At 43.1% G+C, this 17,074-nt stretch overlaps 1 pseudogene; it reads right to left on the minus strand.

Moving 5' to 3' along the window:
• Positions 1 to 16,007: 16,007 nt before the first annotated feature.
• On the minus strand, positions 16,008 to 16,087 carry LOC119359859 (annotated as a pseudogene).
• Positions 16,088 to 17,074: the final 987 nt, after the last annotated feature.

The raw sequence follows: 17,074 nt of genomic DNA on the forward strand, positions 1-17,074 counted from the left end.
TTAACCTTCAACAAGGACCGACCGTAGTCAAACTTGATTCAACTAAATTTGGAGAAATAGACACCCGCTAGCCACATGTGTGTGAAGCACGTCGGTAGAACCAGTCTCATGAACGTGGTCATGTAATGTCGGTCTGGACCACTTCATCCAACAATACCGCCGAATCAAAGTAAGACGTTGGTGGTAAGCAACTTGACTATTATCGCCCATAAATCTTTATGTTCTACTCGTGCATATAACATCTACGCATAGACCTGGCTTGGATGCCACTGTTGGGGAACGTAGTAATTCAAAAATTTCTTACGATCACGCAAGATCTAACTAGGAGATGCATATCAATGAGAGGGGAGAGTGTGCCCACATAACCTCATAGACCGAAAGCGGAAGCGTTTAGTAACGCGGTTGATGTAGTCGAACGTCTTCACGATCCAACCGATCCAAGTACTGAACGTACGGCACCTTCGTGTTCAGCACACGTTCAACACGATGACATCCCTCGAGCTCTTGATCCAGTTGAGGATGATGGAGAGTTCCGTCAGCACGATGGCGTGGCGACGGTGATGATGAAGTTACCAGCGCAGGGCTTCACCTAAGCACTACGACAATATGACCGAGGTGTTGAACTGTGGAGGGCGGCACCACACATGGCTAAGAGATTGGTTGTCGTGTCTCCAAGGGGTGCCCTGCCCACGTATATAAAGGATGGAGAGGGAGGAGGCCGGCCCTAGGGGAGCGCCATAAGGGGGGAGTCCTACTAGGACTCCTAGTCCTAGTAGGATTTGGCCCCCCTTCTTTTCCTTCTCATGGTGGGGGAAAGGAGGAAAGGAGAGGGAGTAGGAGAAGGAAATAGGGGTGGCGCCCCTTCCCTAATCCAATTCAGTCTCCTCCCTTGTGGGGGCGCACCAGCCCTTGTGGGCTGGTTAGCCTCCCTTCTATAGCCCATATGGCCCATATCTTTCCCCGGGGGGTTCCAGTAACCCCTCCGGTTTTCAGGACCCCGATCCTAAGTCACACCGATCTAGCATGTAACACATCATATCGCTCTGCGGCCTCATGCACGGTATTCCCATGGGTGCCACCTTACCTGGCCCAGGACCGTTTGCGCCTTTTGGCTCACGTATATGATAGTGTTGCTAGCATCCCTATGATAGAGAACCCGGGCCGACATGACTAGTCGTAAACCCAAAGTGGCACTAACTTACATGGACAGGCATACATGACCCAGCAACAAACATGTCGGTCATCAGTGAGTGAATCCGGGCTGTAGCAGCTGGGCTAACAGGACTCCGGAGAATCCGGGCTGTAGTAGGCTAACAGGACTCTGGTAGACACCGCCTGACATTTCCCCAAAGGGATAGACACAGGAACGAAGAAAGACACATGTCGGCCAGCCTAAGTGTTCCGAAGTAGTAGCAAGCTACCATGGCTCAGTGGAAGCACTAGGAGACATTTCCCGGTAAGAGAGGCTACCAAGGATAAACAACTAGCTTGTCGGATCCCACACATACCAAGCATTTCAATAACATACACAAAAAATGCTCGATATGTGCAAATACAACATGGCATCACAACAAAACTCTACAACTCAAAGTATTTATTCATTAGGCTCCGAGGAGCGAGATATTACAAACATGGGTCTCATGAACCAACATTCAGAGCATACAAGTCAAAGCACATGCGGAAGCTTAACATGTCTGAGTACAGACATCTACAAATGGAAAAGGCTAAGAAGCCTGACTATCTAACAGATCCTGCCAAGGGCACAAGATCGTAGCTGAGGTATCAAGTTAAACGTCGAAGTCCACACGGAACTACTAGCGAGACTGAAGTCTCTCTGCAAAACATAAATTAAGCAAACGTGAGTACAAATGTACCCAACAAGACTTACATCAGAACTAACTACATATGCATCGTTATCAACAAAGGGATGGTGGGGTTTAACTGCAGCAAGCCAGCTTTGACTCAGTGGCTAACCTGAACTACTACTGCAAGTAACTCTTTTGACGTGGCGCACAAGAGTCCACATATTCACCATTCAATAGACCACTATGGATCCGCTCCCGTATCCCTACGAGAATGCCATACATAGCACTCACGCTTATCTTGCGCATTTTAGGGTATCCACTTTCACTTGTCTATGAACTATACACGCAACCCAGAGGTCCTTTACCATGGATGTGACTATTCAAATAGATCATTTATAACCCCGCAGGGGTGTACTTCTTCACACATGCCCTCGCCACTTACCACCATGTACACGTCGTGTATCTCGGGAACCTTCAAGCGGAAGCCTGGCGAGGGAGTTGGCCACGACTTGACTAACCACACAAGTCTCTAGTGGTATATCGCCTATTCGGGTTCCATCCGCGAGGAGATCCGGCCGGGGTTTCGCTAACAGCCCGAAACGATGTGTATAGGGTTCCGCGACACCAAACGGGCGCCCGGCATACCCGGCCACAGTGTATCTACCACATCATAGCCCACCCCTAGGGTCAGTGCTACGCATGGCCTCCAACACATATCCTACAAACACCTGAAACTAGTTGCAACTCCGGGACAGAGGGCAAGGGCAGTTAATAAGTCGAGAGGGTCCATTGGTTTCGGGCCCAATGTGTGGTAGTAGTTGTTCATGGATCACAAACACAGAACTCAGTTCCTAAGGACGGATTCAATGAAAGAACCCACCATATACTCCTACATGGCCTCTCATTGATACCTTTACCAATCCGTGTTCTCACACTTAGCTCTCAAAAGTAGGACATGTTCACACAGCTCCAATTCATCCCCGATGAATAGGACCCGACTCAACTCTAAGCAGTAGCAGGCATGACAAACAAGCATGAATGAGTAGGCACATCAGGGCTCAAACAACTCCTACTCATGCTAGTGGGTTTCATCTATTTACTGTGGCAATGACAGGTCATGTAGAGGAAAAGGGGTTCAACTACTGCAGCATGTAACAGTTGAATCCTTGTTGTTCTAATGCAGTAAAAGAGAGCAGGAGCGAGAGAGTGGGTTTCTATTGAAATGAACAAGGGGGTTTTGCTTGCCAGGCAGTTCTGAAGATAGTACAGCTCTTCATCGGTGTCATCGAACTCATCGTCGAAACACGTCTACTGAGAGGGGACAAATACCGGCAACACAGAAGGAAACACAATCAATGCAATGCACAATATGATGCATGATCAAGACATGGAAATATGAGTGTGTTGGCCTAATGCATCTACAACCAGATGGGTTTGAGTTATTTTGAACCCAAGGTTCAAGTTCAAACTCAAACTATGACTTTATAAAGTGCATTATCATGTTTTGATATAAACAGTAGGTTTAAGTTGCTTTAACTTGCATGAACTCAGTGCAGATGGATAGATTGTATTTTTCTGATCATTTTCATATATAATTTGTTTCATTTGGAGTTATGGTTGAATTTCTATGAATTTTAGAAGTTTTGGGCATTTTCTGGAATTTCTGAATTATTTTTAATCTAGAAAAAGATTAAATGCGTCAGCATTGCATCATGCTGATCTCAGCAGGTCAACAGGCACCGTCCAGGTCAAACCTGACCAGTCGGGCCCACTGGTCAGCGACACAACTAACTAACCGAGTTAGTTAGTGTTAGGTTAAGTACTAATCTAGGTTAATTAGCACTAAACTAAACCTAACTAATAATTAACAGGGGCAGGCCCACATCTCAAACTGGGTCAATCCGGGTCAAACTCGCCGGAGTTGACCCGGGGCTCGTCGCCGGCAAGGCCAGAGACGGCGGAGGGGCTCGGGATTCCTCCTCCGGCGACCAAATGGCCAGCGGAGGGCATCTACACGATGGGGAGGCTCGTCTGCGTTGATTGGTGCATGCAGCAGCGGCTCCTGTGGCCTAAGTCGACGGCGGCAGCGACTTGTGCGGCTCCCGGAGTTCGGGAGTGCTTGGAATCGGCGTTGTGGTGCACGGTGGGACGAACGGGTGGGCTAGATCGGCTCCTGGGAGCAGCACGAGCGCGATGACGTGCTCAGCGGCAAGCTGAGCTTGCTCTAGCCACGGTGACGACTTTGCCAGCGGCGTGAAGCTCACGGGCATGGCGGAGAGAGATGCTACGGCGAGCTACAGGCCACGGGGATAAGGAGAGACGGTGAAGGAGCTCACTAGGAGGTCGAAGAGCAGCTCCGTGGGATCAGGGAGGCGCTTGGGGCGGCGAATCGACGATGACGATCTTCGGTGGCCGACGAGGGAAACGGCAGCAGTGGCGGCGGCGCAGCGGAGCTTCTAGCGTCACATGACTCGGTGGGGAGGACGAAGACGGCGAGGCGGAGACGCCTGGGATGGAGAGGGAGCGAGGGAGTGGCTGTGGCCGCGGCGGTGCACGAAGGCGCTTTTTGACGCGTTCGGGTCCAGGCGGGAGAGAGAGCAGAGGAGAGGAAAGGCACGGAAAGAGAGTGAGGGGGTACAGAGCTGGCGCGTGGCATCTCCCAGAGGCGTCCAGGGCGTCGAGGGGGAGTGGAAAGCAGGAGGTGGCCGGGGCGCGTGCCCGCGCGTGGCGACCACATGTGCGCGTCCTCCTGGCAGGAGCTTGAGGATGATGGCGCTGGTGGGCTCGGCCAGTTGGCTGGGCCGTCCAGCTGCAGTGTTGGGCCGCACAGGTAAGTTGGCCTAGGTGAGTCCCTCCTTTTTATTTTCTGTTTTTCTTTTCCTTCTGTAACTTTGTGGGTTTAATTAAAATACTAAAACTAACTCAAAAATCATGAAACTTCTCATGCCCACTATATGGAATATTTCCAACAGTAAAAATTTTAGTTTATGATTATTTGGACATTTAAAATAATTTATAGCATTTAAATGCCCAAATGCAAATAACTTATGATTTAATTCAGTGACCCAATGTTATCCTAGAAAAATGTGAACCTTTTTTTCAGAGGTACTAGACCAAGGCAAAGATGATGAACATTTTAGAAGGGCATTTCAGGTTCATTGAAAAGGATTTTTGGTAAACCCTAGTTGGATTAAGGGGTGCTGGGGTTCTGTCATCCCCATTTCAAGTTTCTGAGGGAAAGTAAACATGATGCATGGAGAATATGCAATGACAGGCAAGACTAAGCTAGGGTTGTGACAACTCACCCCCACTAAAAAAGAATCTTGTCCCGAGATTCAAGTGTAGGGTAAGATGAAGGGGGAACACAAACTAACATAATCTTCATGATCCAGGTTGCACTTCTTACAGGCGTTGATTCAATCGCCATCTTTGTCTTGTCGTCTTGCTCTGAGAACTCCGGCCAACATGACAACAAGATGAAAAGGATACTCTAGAAGGATCGATCTTCTCGTAGATCGAACAACTCAGGATCAACTCACGGAATGAGACATACCAACATCTCTCGAGCTGAGACACGAAGCACACATCTAGAGGGATGGAGTGGAACAGATGACGAGGGTTCACTAGGTAGACAATAATTCCACACCTAATAGGGTGGTCAACGGTTGTCAACATAGCGAGGATTTGAGTTGTCATGATACCATAATGAGACACCTTAGAGAAGGATTACTCGTAGAATTATCCCTTAAGTGGCAAAAGAATTACTTTTGATTCAGAGATCAATAGAACTCTCTATACCAGCCTAGGGCAAATATCGAGCAATCGTTTGAAGAAGTTCGAAAGAATGACATCTCTGACTAGAATGGATGATGTGGACTACCTTGTTGAAGACAACGTAATGGATGATCTCTACTTATCATCGGAAGTGGAGGGAACCCGTGGTAGGATGGCACAACGGTGGTGCAAGATGGGAATAAAATGCGAATGCTTGGAATGATTCTAGTAACTAGGGAGAAACCCAACAATAGAGAGTGAGTCCACTGTTTGAAAATATTGTAACATAATGGAGGAAACTGGGAGCAAATCCCAATTAATGCCAATGATAAAACCAAGTGCTTGCGCGTGCTCTCAAGAACTTGAGAATTTCCATATTCATCAAGGTTTTACCAATATCCGTGTCAAGGATCCTGGCAACACAACATACTACCACGATGAATGGTGATGGACGATGCAGATGCAAAGGAAGCTAACACTTTCTTAGATTTCACCTTAACGAGGCAAAGGAAACAGAATCTAGATGATCGACCGAAAGACATTTAGCACTCCGCTTCTAATGTTGTCCTTGATGTGCTAGAGTAACCCATTTATTGATACGGTTTGGTATCTAGAGCATCAAGTAAAAGGTCGGACTTTGGGAACACAAGAATCCATAAGGAGCAACTTCTGAAGTGATGTCTACTACACAACTTTCTTCTTGTAGACATTGTTGGGCCTCCAAGTGCAGAGGTTTGTAGGACAGTAGCAAATTTCTCTCAAGTGGATGCCCTAAGGTTTATCAATCTGTAGGAGGCGTAGGATGAAGATGGTATCTCTCAAGCAACCCTGCAACCAAATAACAAAGAGTCTCTTGTGTCCCCAACACACCCAATACAATGGTAAATTGTATAGGTGCACTAGTTCGGCGAAGAGATGGTGATACAAGTGCAATATGGATAGTATATAATGGTTTTTGTAATCTGAAAATATAAAAACAGCAAGGTAACTAATGATAAAAGTGAGCGTAAACGGTATTGCAATGCTAGGAAACAAGGCCTAGGGTTCATACTTTCACTAGTGCAAGTCCTCTCAACAATAATAACATAATTGGATCACATAACTATCCCTCAACATGAAACAAAGAGTCACTCCAAAGTCACTAATAGCGGAGAACAAACGAAGAGATTATGGTAGGGTACGAAACCACCTCAAAGTTATTCTTTCCAATCAATCCGTAGGGCTATTCCTATAGGTGTCACAAACAGCACTAGAGTTCGTACTAGAATAACACCTTAAGACACAAATCAACCAAAACCCTAATGTCACCTAGATACTCCAATGTCACCTCAAGTATCATTGGGTATGATTATACGATATGCATCACACAATCCCAGAATCATCTATTCAACCAACACATAGGACCTCAAAGAGTGCCCCAAATATTCTACTGGAGAATCACGACGAAAACGTGTGCCAACCCCTATGCATAGGTTCATGGGCGGAACCCACAAGTTGATCACCAAAACATACATCAAGTGAATACCTTATATCCCATTGTCACCACAGATACGCACGGCAAGACATACATCAAGTGTTCTCAAATCTTTAAAGACTCGATCCAATAAGATAACTTCAAAGGGGAAACCCAATCCATCACAAGAGATTAGAGGGGGGAGAAAACATCATAAGATCCAACTAAAATAGCAAATCTCGCAATACATCAAGATCGTACCACCTCAAGAACACGAGAGAGAGAGAGAGAGATTAAACACATAGCTACTGGTACATACCCTCTGCCCCGAGGGAGAACTACTCCCTCCTCGTCATGAAGAGCACCGAGATGATGAAGATGGCCACCAGAGAGGGATTCCCCCTCCGGCAGGGTGCCGGAACGGGTCTAGATTGGCTTTCGGTGGCTACGGAGGCTTCTGGCGGCGGAACTCCCGATCTATTGTGCTCCCCGATGTTTTTAGGGTATATGGAGATATATATGGGGAAGAAGTACGTCAGGGGGGGCCACGAGGGGCCCACGAGGGTGGAGGGCGCCGCCAGGGGGGTGGGCGCGCCCCCTGCCTCGTGGGTTCCTCGTTGCTTTCCTGACGTGTACTCCAAGTCTCCCGGGTTGCTTTCCTTCCAAAAATAAGTTCCGTGAAGTTTCAGGTCAATTGGACTCTGTTTGATTTTCCTTTTCTGCGATACTCTAAAAGAAGGAAAAAACATAAAGTGGCATTGGGCTCTGGGTTAATAGGTTAGTCCCAAAAATCATATAAAATAGCATATAAATGCATATAAAACATCCAAGGTTGATAATATAATAGCATGGAACAATAAAAAATTATAGATATGTTGGAGACGTATCAGCATCCCCAAGCTTAATTCCTGCTCGTCCTTGAGTAGGTAAATGATAAAAATAGAATTTTTGATGTGGAATGCTACCTAACATATTTATCCATGTAGTTCTCTTTATTGTGGCAAGGATATTCAGATCCATAAGATTCAAGACAAAATTTTAATATTGACATAAAAATAATAATACTTCAAGCATACTAACTAAGCAATTATGTCTTCTCAAAATAACATGGCCAAAGAAAGTTATCCCTACAAAATCATTTAGTGTGGCTATGCTCCATCTTCACCACACAAAATATTTAAATGACACTATAGGTGGAATAGAATGGTGGTTGTGGAGAAGACAAAAAAAGGAGAAGATAGTCTCACATCAATTAGGCATACCAACGGGCTATGAAGATGCCCATCAATAGATATCAATGTGAGTGAGTAGGGATTGCCATGCAACGAATGCACTAGAGCTATAAGTGTATGAAAGATCAAAAAAGAAACTAAGTGGGGGTGCATCCAACTTGCTTGCTCACGAAGACCTAGGGCATTTTGAGGAAGCCCATCATTGGAATATACAAGCCAAGTTCTATAATGTAAAATTCCCACTAGTATATGAAAGTGACAACATAGGAGACTCTCTATCATGAAGATCATGGTGCTACTTTGAAGCACAAGTGTGGTAAAAGGATAGTAGCATTGCCCCTTCTCTCTTTTTCTATATTTTTTATTTTTTTTATTTGGGCCTTTTCTCTTTTTTATGGCCTATTTTTGGGCCTTTTTATGGCCTCCTTTTTTTAGTCCGGAGTCTCATCCTGACTTATGGGGGAATCATAGTCTCCATCATCCTTTCCTCACTGGGACAATGCTCTAATAATGATGATCATCACACTTCTATTTTCTTACAACTCAACAATTACAACTCGATACTTAGAACAAAATATGACTCTATGTGAATGCCTCTGGCGGTGTTCGGGGATATGCAATGAGTCATGAGTGACATGTATGAAAGAATTATGAACGGTGGCTTTGCCACAAATATGATGTCAACTACATGATCATGCAAACCAATATGACAACGATGAAGCGTGTCATAATAACAGAATGGTGGAAAGTTGCATGGCAATATATCTCGGAATGGCTATCGAAATGCCATAATAGGTAGGTATGGTGGCTGTTTTGAGGAAGGTATATGGTGGGTTTATGGTACCGGTGAAAGTTGTGCGGTACTAGAGAGGCTAGCAATGGTGGAAGGGTGAGAGTGCATATAATCCATGGACTCAACATTAGTCATAAAGAACTCACATACTTATTGCAAAAATCTATTAGTTATCGAAACAAAGTAGTACGTGCATGCTCCTAGGAAAAGACCATCGCTCGTCCCCGACCGCCACTCATAAGGAAGGCAATCAATAAATAAATCATGCTCCGACTTCATCACATAACGGTTCACCATACGTGCATGCTACGGGAATCACAAACTTCAACACAAGTATTTCTCAAATTCACAACTACTCAACTAGCATGACTCTAATATCACCATTTCCATATCTCAAAACAATTATCAAGTATCAAACTTCTCATAGTATTCAATGCACTTTATATGAAAGTTTTTATTATATCCCTCTTGGATGCCCATCATATTAGGACTAAATTCATAAACAAAGCAAATTACCATGCTGTTTAGGACTCTCAAAATAATATAAGTGACGCATGAGAGTTCATCTATTTCTATAAAATAAAACCACCACCGTGCTCTAAAAAGATGTAAGTGAAGCACTAGAGCAACAACAATCTACTCCGAAAGATATAAGTGAAGATCAATGAGTAATTGAATACTTATGAAACTATATGAAGACCCTCTAACATTTAAGAATTTCAGATCTTGGTATTTTATTAAAACAGCAAGCAAAGCAAAAGAAAATAAAATGACGCTCCAAGCAAAACACATATCATGTGGTGAATAAAAATATAGCTCCAAGTAAAGTTACCGATGAACGAGGACGAAAGAGGAGATGCCTTTTGGGGCATCCACAAGCTTAGGCTCTTGGTTGTCCTTGAATATTTCCTTGGGGTGCCTTGGGCATCCCCAAGCTTAGGCTCTTGCCACGCCTTATTCCATAGTCCATCGAATCTTTACCCAAAACTTGAAAACTTCACAACACAAAACTTAACAGAAAACTCGTAAGCTCCGTTAACGAAAGAAAACAAAACACCACTTGAAGGTACTGTAGTGAATTCATTATTTCTTTATATTGGTGTTAAACCTAATGTATTACAACTTCTCTATGGTTTATAAACTATTTTACTAACCATAGATTCATCAAAATAAGCAAACAACACACGAAAAACAGAATCTGTCAAAAACACAATAGTCTGTAGTAATCTGTAACTAACGCAAACTTCTGGAACCCCACAAATTCTAAAATAAATTGCTGGACGTGAGGGATTTATCTATTAATCATCTGAAAAAATAATTAACTAAATATCGCTTTCTAAATAAAAATGGCAGCAATTCTTGTGAGCGCTAAAGTTTCTGTTTTTTACAGCAAGATCAACAAGACTTTCCCCAAGTCTTCCCAACGGTTCTACTTGGCACCAACACTAATTAAAACATAAAAACTCAATCATAACAGATGCTAGATAAATTATTTATTACTAAACAGGAGCGAAAGGAGAGGAACAGAAATAGGATTGGGTTGCCTCCCAACAAGCGCTGTCGTTTAACGCCCCTAGCTAGGCATGATGATTCCAATGATTCTCACATAAAAGATTAGAATTGAAACATAAAGAGAGCATCATGAAGAATATGACTAGCACATTTAATTCTAACCCTCTTCATGTGCATAGGGATTTTGTGATCAAACAACTTATGGGAACAATAATCAACTAGCATAGGAAGGCAAAACAAGCATAACTTCAAAACTTTAAGCACATAGAGAGGAAACTTGATATTATTGCAATTCCTACAAGCATATATTCCTCCCTCAATAATATAACCATCACATAAAGCATTCTTTTCATGATCTACAAGCATAGTATTTTTATTACTCTCCACATAAGCAAATCTCGTCTCATGAATAGTAGTGGGAGCAAACTCAACAAAATAATTACCATGTGAGGCATAATCCAATTGAAAACTGAAATCATGATGACAAGTTTCATGGTTATCATTATTCTTAATAGCATACAAGTCATCACAATAATCATCATAGGTGGAATCATCACTAAATAAAGTCATGACCTCTCCGAAACCACCTTCATCAACATAATCATCATAAATAGGAGGCATGCTATCATCATAATAAATTTGCACATCAAAACTTGGGGGACTAAAAATATCATAATCATCAAACATAGCATCCCCAAGCTTTTGGCTTTGCATATCATTAGCATCATGGATATTCAAGGAATTCATACTAACAACATTGCAATCATGCTCATCATTCAAATATTTAGTGCCAAACATTTTAATGCATTCTTTCTAACACTTTGGCACAATTTTCCTTTCCATCATACTCATGAAAGATATTAAAAAGATGAAGCGTATGAGGCAAACTCAATTCCATATTTTTATAGTTTTCTTTTATAAACTAAACTAGTGATAAACCAAGAAACAAAAAGATTCGATTGCCAGATCTAAAGATATACCTTCAAGCACTCACCTCCCCGGCAACGGCGCCAGAAAAGAGCTTGATGTCTACTACACAACCTTTGTCTTGTAGACGTTGTTGGGCCTCCAAGTGCAGAGGTTTGTAGGACAGTAGCAAATTTCTCTCAAGTGGATGACCTAAGGTTTATCAATCCGTAGGAGGCGTAGGATGAAGATGGTCTCTCTCAAGCAACCCTGCAACCAAATAACAAAGAGTCTCTTGTGTCCCCAGCACACCCAATACAATGGTAAATTGTATAGGTGCACTAGTTCGGTGAAGAGATGGTGATACAAGTGCAATATGGATAGTAGATAATGGTTTTTGTAATCTGAAAATATAAAAACAGCAAGGTAACTAATGATAAAAGTGAGCGTAAACGGAATTGCAATGCTAGGAAACAAGACCTAGGGTTCATACTTTCACTAGTGCAAGTCCTCTCAACAATAATAACATAATTGGATCACATAACTATCCCTCAACATGCAACAAAGAGTCACTCCAAAGTCACTAATAGCGGAGAACAAACGAAGAGATTATGGTAGGGTACGAAACCACCTCAAAGTTATTCTTTCCAATCAATCCATCGAGCTATTCCTATAGGTGTCACAAACAACCAAAGAGTTTGTACTAGAATAACACCTTAAGACACAAATCAACCAAAACCCTAATGTCACCTATATACTCCAATGTCACCTCAAGTATCCGTGGGTATGATTATATGATATGCATCACACAATCTCAGATTCATCTATTCAACCAACACATAGGACCTGAAAGAGTGCCCCAAAGATTCTACCGGAGAATCACTACGAAAACGTGTGCCAACCCCTATGCATAGGTTCATGGGCGGAACCCGCAAGTTGATCACCAAAACATACATCAAGTGAATACCTTATATCCCATTGTCACCACAGATACGCACGGCAATACATACATCAAGTGTTCTCAAATCTTTAAAGACTCAATCCGATAAGATAACCTCAAAGGGGAAACTCAATCCATCACAAGAGAGTAGAGGGGGGATAAAACACCATAAGATCCAACTATAATAGCAAAGCTCGCGATACATCAAGATCTTACCACCTGAAGAACACGAGAGAGAGAGAGAGATCAAACACATAGCTACTGGTACATACCCTCTGCCCTGGGGGAGAACTACTCCCTCCTCGTCATGGAGAGCACCGGGATGATGAAGATGGCCACCGGAGAGGGATTCCCCCTCCGGTAGGGTGCCGAAACGGGTCTAGATTGGCTTTCTGTGGCTACGGAGGCTTCTGGCGGTGGAACTCCCGATCTATTGTGCTCTCCGATGTTTTTAGGGTATATGGAGATATATAGGTGGAAGAAGTATGTCAGGGGGCCCATGAGGGTGGAGGGTGCGCCCAGGGGGGGTGGGCGCGCCCCCCTGCCTCGTGGCTTCGTCGTTGCTTTCCTAACGTGCACTCCAAGTCTCCCGGGTTGCTTTCCTTCCAAAAATAAGTTCCGTGAAGTTTCAGATCAATTAGAATCCATTTGATTTTCCTTTTCTGTGATACTCTAAAACAAGGGAAAAAATAGAAACTGGCACTAGGCTCTGGGTTAATAGGTTAGTCCAAAAAATCATATAAAATAGCATATAAATGCATATAAAACGTCCAAGGTTGATAATATAATAGCATGGAACAATCAAAAATTGTAGATACGTTGGAGACGTATCATGAAGTATATCCTATGAGATCCTTATGGGGAGCTGGCCAACTTCCTCAATCAAGATACTACAATAATAGGTCTTCCGGCTAGGTGTGTTGGCCACGACATCCACTTTACCGGGTTACAGAGAGACCAATATTATAGTTCTTGGGACACGTTCCAACCATCATATCCGCCTGAGATTCAGATCTTGTTGGTGTCAGGATATTCCGGACTCATCAAGTCTAGAGAGAAAAATGAAAGTTTGCAACACAAATCGACAAGATGACATTGTGAGATTCTTGGGAAATGAACTACGATAGCAAGCCCCAAAATATGAGCTGGTTCTGCTACACCCATGTGAACGCGTTGTCCCAGACAAGCATGATCACATGGTAGACTTACAACAAAATACTACCGAGTTCTAGTAGGGAACCATCATTAATGATATCGAAGTCTCCACGAGGAAGTCGAAAGTAATAACCTTAGAACAGACTCCTTTATCTTGAACAAATCAATCAATGGCTTGGTGTGCTAGGAATTACGTATGGAATGGAGGTGGCCAAACCTATCAAACCATAGAATACTTCGCGCATACATAACTGACTTGGGATGATTCCAGAGGAAGCAAAACAAACTTTCTCAAGTCAAGACGGCAACTTGCACCAATGCACGTGAATTAGAGGAAGTCACTTCTTTCATCTATCATATGCTTCATGAACGGAACATGAAGATAATGCTCACACAAGTTTCCAACACTAGCTTAATGTTCAACATGAATCATGGAGAAACTAAGGATGTTGTGGATGGGCTCAACAACATTTATCGAGGTTCCATAAAAATGGAATTCCATAATCCTGTGAACAAGGTGATAGCATTGGTCAGACCCAAAAGATATAATGGTGTATGCTCACTACAAGAAATATGTCAACTTGTGACCCTCACTATTGGCCGCTGAAAGGTCATAGTTTTTCATTTGCGACCTTTTTTTGACCAAAAATAGAAGGTCAAAAGCTGGCGGTCATAAACTGAAATTAGTGACTTTCTTTGTGATATCTAAAAGGTCGTTGGTTCCACGACCAAATTTTTGGTCACTAGCAACCTCCTCAGGCCACGTAGGCATCCAGTGTGGCAAGCTGATGTGGCACAAGAATGAGCCCGGTCCAATTCGGTGTTTTACATGGGCCGAGCCCAACAATTCGGCCTTTTTAATGTATTTTTTCCTGTTATTTTTTGCTAGCTACAAGGGCCTAGCCTAGCAATTTGGCCTTTTATATTCTAGAATGCAGCCTTTTATAGTCTACTGATTTTCTATTTTCAGCCATTTTATTTTGCAATGGGTCCCACTTGTCATGCTTAGCTCAAAATTGGTCCCACACATTAGAAATTTCGAAATTTTTCAAACAACCATTATAAATTGGACCCAACTTGTCAGGTTTCCATTTCACGGGTATTCAAATTACATACACAATCATTGTTTCGAACAGACGAGAGAGCAAATGAAATTGGTCCAAAACAATACTACATTAATCTATTACAATAGTTACAGAATATTACAACCCAGATATGCCTACTACTCCCTACAGCTACAACACATAATATGCTACTCTTTGTTTATATGCTTCACAACTTCGGACATGGATTCGCACTTCACCTGTGCAAAAAATAAGAATGAACATATAGGAATAAGAATAGGTATAGAACATCAAACAGTAGCCAATGAGGCATCCAATAACTTATAATCAAGAATTGACAGCAAATGCCATGTGCATAAATAGTATGACTAACACTAACAAGTATGCATTCATGGAGTGACTAAAATGTTCTCACTAGCTAGGATTTTTTTGGTATATAATATACTGACATGCGCAACTCTCTAAATTGATCATAGAAATGAAAATTGTAAGAACAAGTTTCAGAATCCAGGCATGTCAAATTTTAAGCACCAGCAGAATAGATCTAACAAACCAGACCATGATCATCATGTATCAGGATTTATGGTTCTAGAAAATCGGTAAAGAGATGGACATACACGCATCAAGCATACCAGCTACTACAATAAGAGGTCCAGATGCTCCAGGAACTGCACTTCGGAAATCGTGCAGTAGCTAGGGATTGAGGAGGATAAGCTTGTTGTATCCATTGTACCTGGGTCATATTTAGGTACACAATTAGCTAATATGTCAACATTCAGTTACCATGAACATAAAACAACAAACTCGGATAAGCATTAGCAGTGTAGTACATAATGTATCACTATAGCTTTGGGAAATAGTTAAGTCTTGTGGGTATCTAGTTTACTTGCATATGGCCAACACTAACCAGTATGAGTTCGTTCAATAACTAAAAAGTACTCAGTAGCTGACAATGTATAGTTTACACATATAAATCGAAGATTTAGTAAAGGCATGTTGATAAAACAGTGAAACCAATGGTATCTGGTATTCTGCCATGCATGAGCACTTCTTAATATTTATATTCATCATCACAGCAACCTATAACCACCTATGATCATTGTTACAAATCTATGCACAGTTCAAAAGCTCGATTTTGAAACATCAAATGTATCAGAATAATCATATGAATCATCATTTGCTCAGCCCATCTACCAAGTGCAACTACTTCATCATTCTAGGTAAATTAAGATGTTAAATGACTAAAACTAGTAGTATGCTACAATCATATGGTATTGGTTAAAAAATGTACTAGAGGACTACACTTGAACACATCACTTGCAATGCCTACTGGAAGGAGCAAGTGTATAGAAGAAAACAAACATTAGATAGACTGGCCATCAGTCTTAAAAACCTCGATTTTGTATTCCTCAAAGAGAATCTCAGGAATATGTTGTTGTAGCATCATCTGACCAGCCAATCGATCATTAACACACGTGCACACACAGAGAAGAGAACGATTTGAAATCAAGTGCAAGAATTGCTGCAGCACATACAACTAGCATGTTACGGTTTGTGGGTGATGGGGAAAATGCATGTGAAGTGCATAAATCACAGAGGGGTGTGTGCAATACACACCATCTTTGACAGCAAGCAAAACGGACAGCAATAGAGCATGTCAACTACTGTCAAGCACAATCACTGGCATAGTAGTGAGAGAAGTTTCGAGACTCCAACCATTCTTCTTGCAGGTGCTGGACGTCCCCGCCTTGTAGCGTGAGTAGAGGTAGCACGCAATCTGCACCAACAAAGAACCAAAAACAACATCAATCCCCTGCGTCACAGTCTCACAGACAGCCAAACCCTCTTAATCCTAAAAACAAAAAAGGCGTCAGCACCACCGAGGAGGAGGACGCACCGAGATGAAGGTGAACTTCTGGGGCGGCGTGCCGACGCCGATCTCCCTGAAGTAATGTCCGTTCATGTAGTTCTTGAGCGACACGATGTCGCCCTCCTCCTCAGAGCAGAGGGTGCCGGCTACACCGCCGCCGAGGAGGTGCTGCTGCTGTGCCTCCTCGCCACCGGAGAGGCGACGTGGCGATGTGGCTGTACTAGTTGATGGGGTGCTTCTTGATCGCATTCCGCACCAGGACCTCGGCCTCAAACGTTGGGAGGAGGGTTTGCATCAGCACGGCCGTGAGGAGCGCCAGGTCGAGGCCTCTGCAGGTACCCATAGTCGTGATCTGCAGAAAATTGCAGGGACTAACCGAACCGTAAGAGGAATTTCGGAAAGTGGAAGTAAATCCTAGTGGGGAAAGTAGCAGAGCATGTTGCGGGTCCATGAGAAGAGAAGTAGCAGAGAGGGAGGGGGAGAGCTCACCAGAAACCAAAGAGGATCCCGCCGGCCGAGCTCATGGTCTCTCTGCAGGAAGATGGGGACGAGGAGACGGCGAGGAGATGT

This window comes from Triticum dicoccoides, chromosome 2A (assembly GCF_002162155.2).
Source record: "Triticum dicoccoides isolate Atlit2015 ecotype Zavitan chromosome 2A, WEW_v2.0, whole genome shotgun sequence".
In the NCBI taxonomy this organism is placed as follows: domain Eukaryota; kingdom Viridiplantae; phylum Streptophyta; class Magnoliopsida; order Poales; family Poaceae; genus Triticum; species Triticum dicoccoides.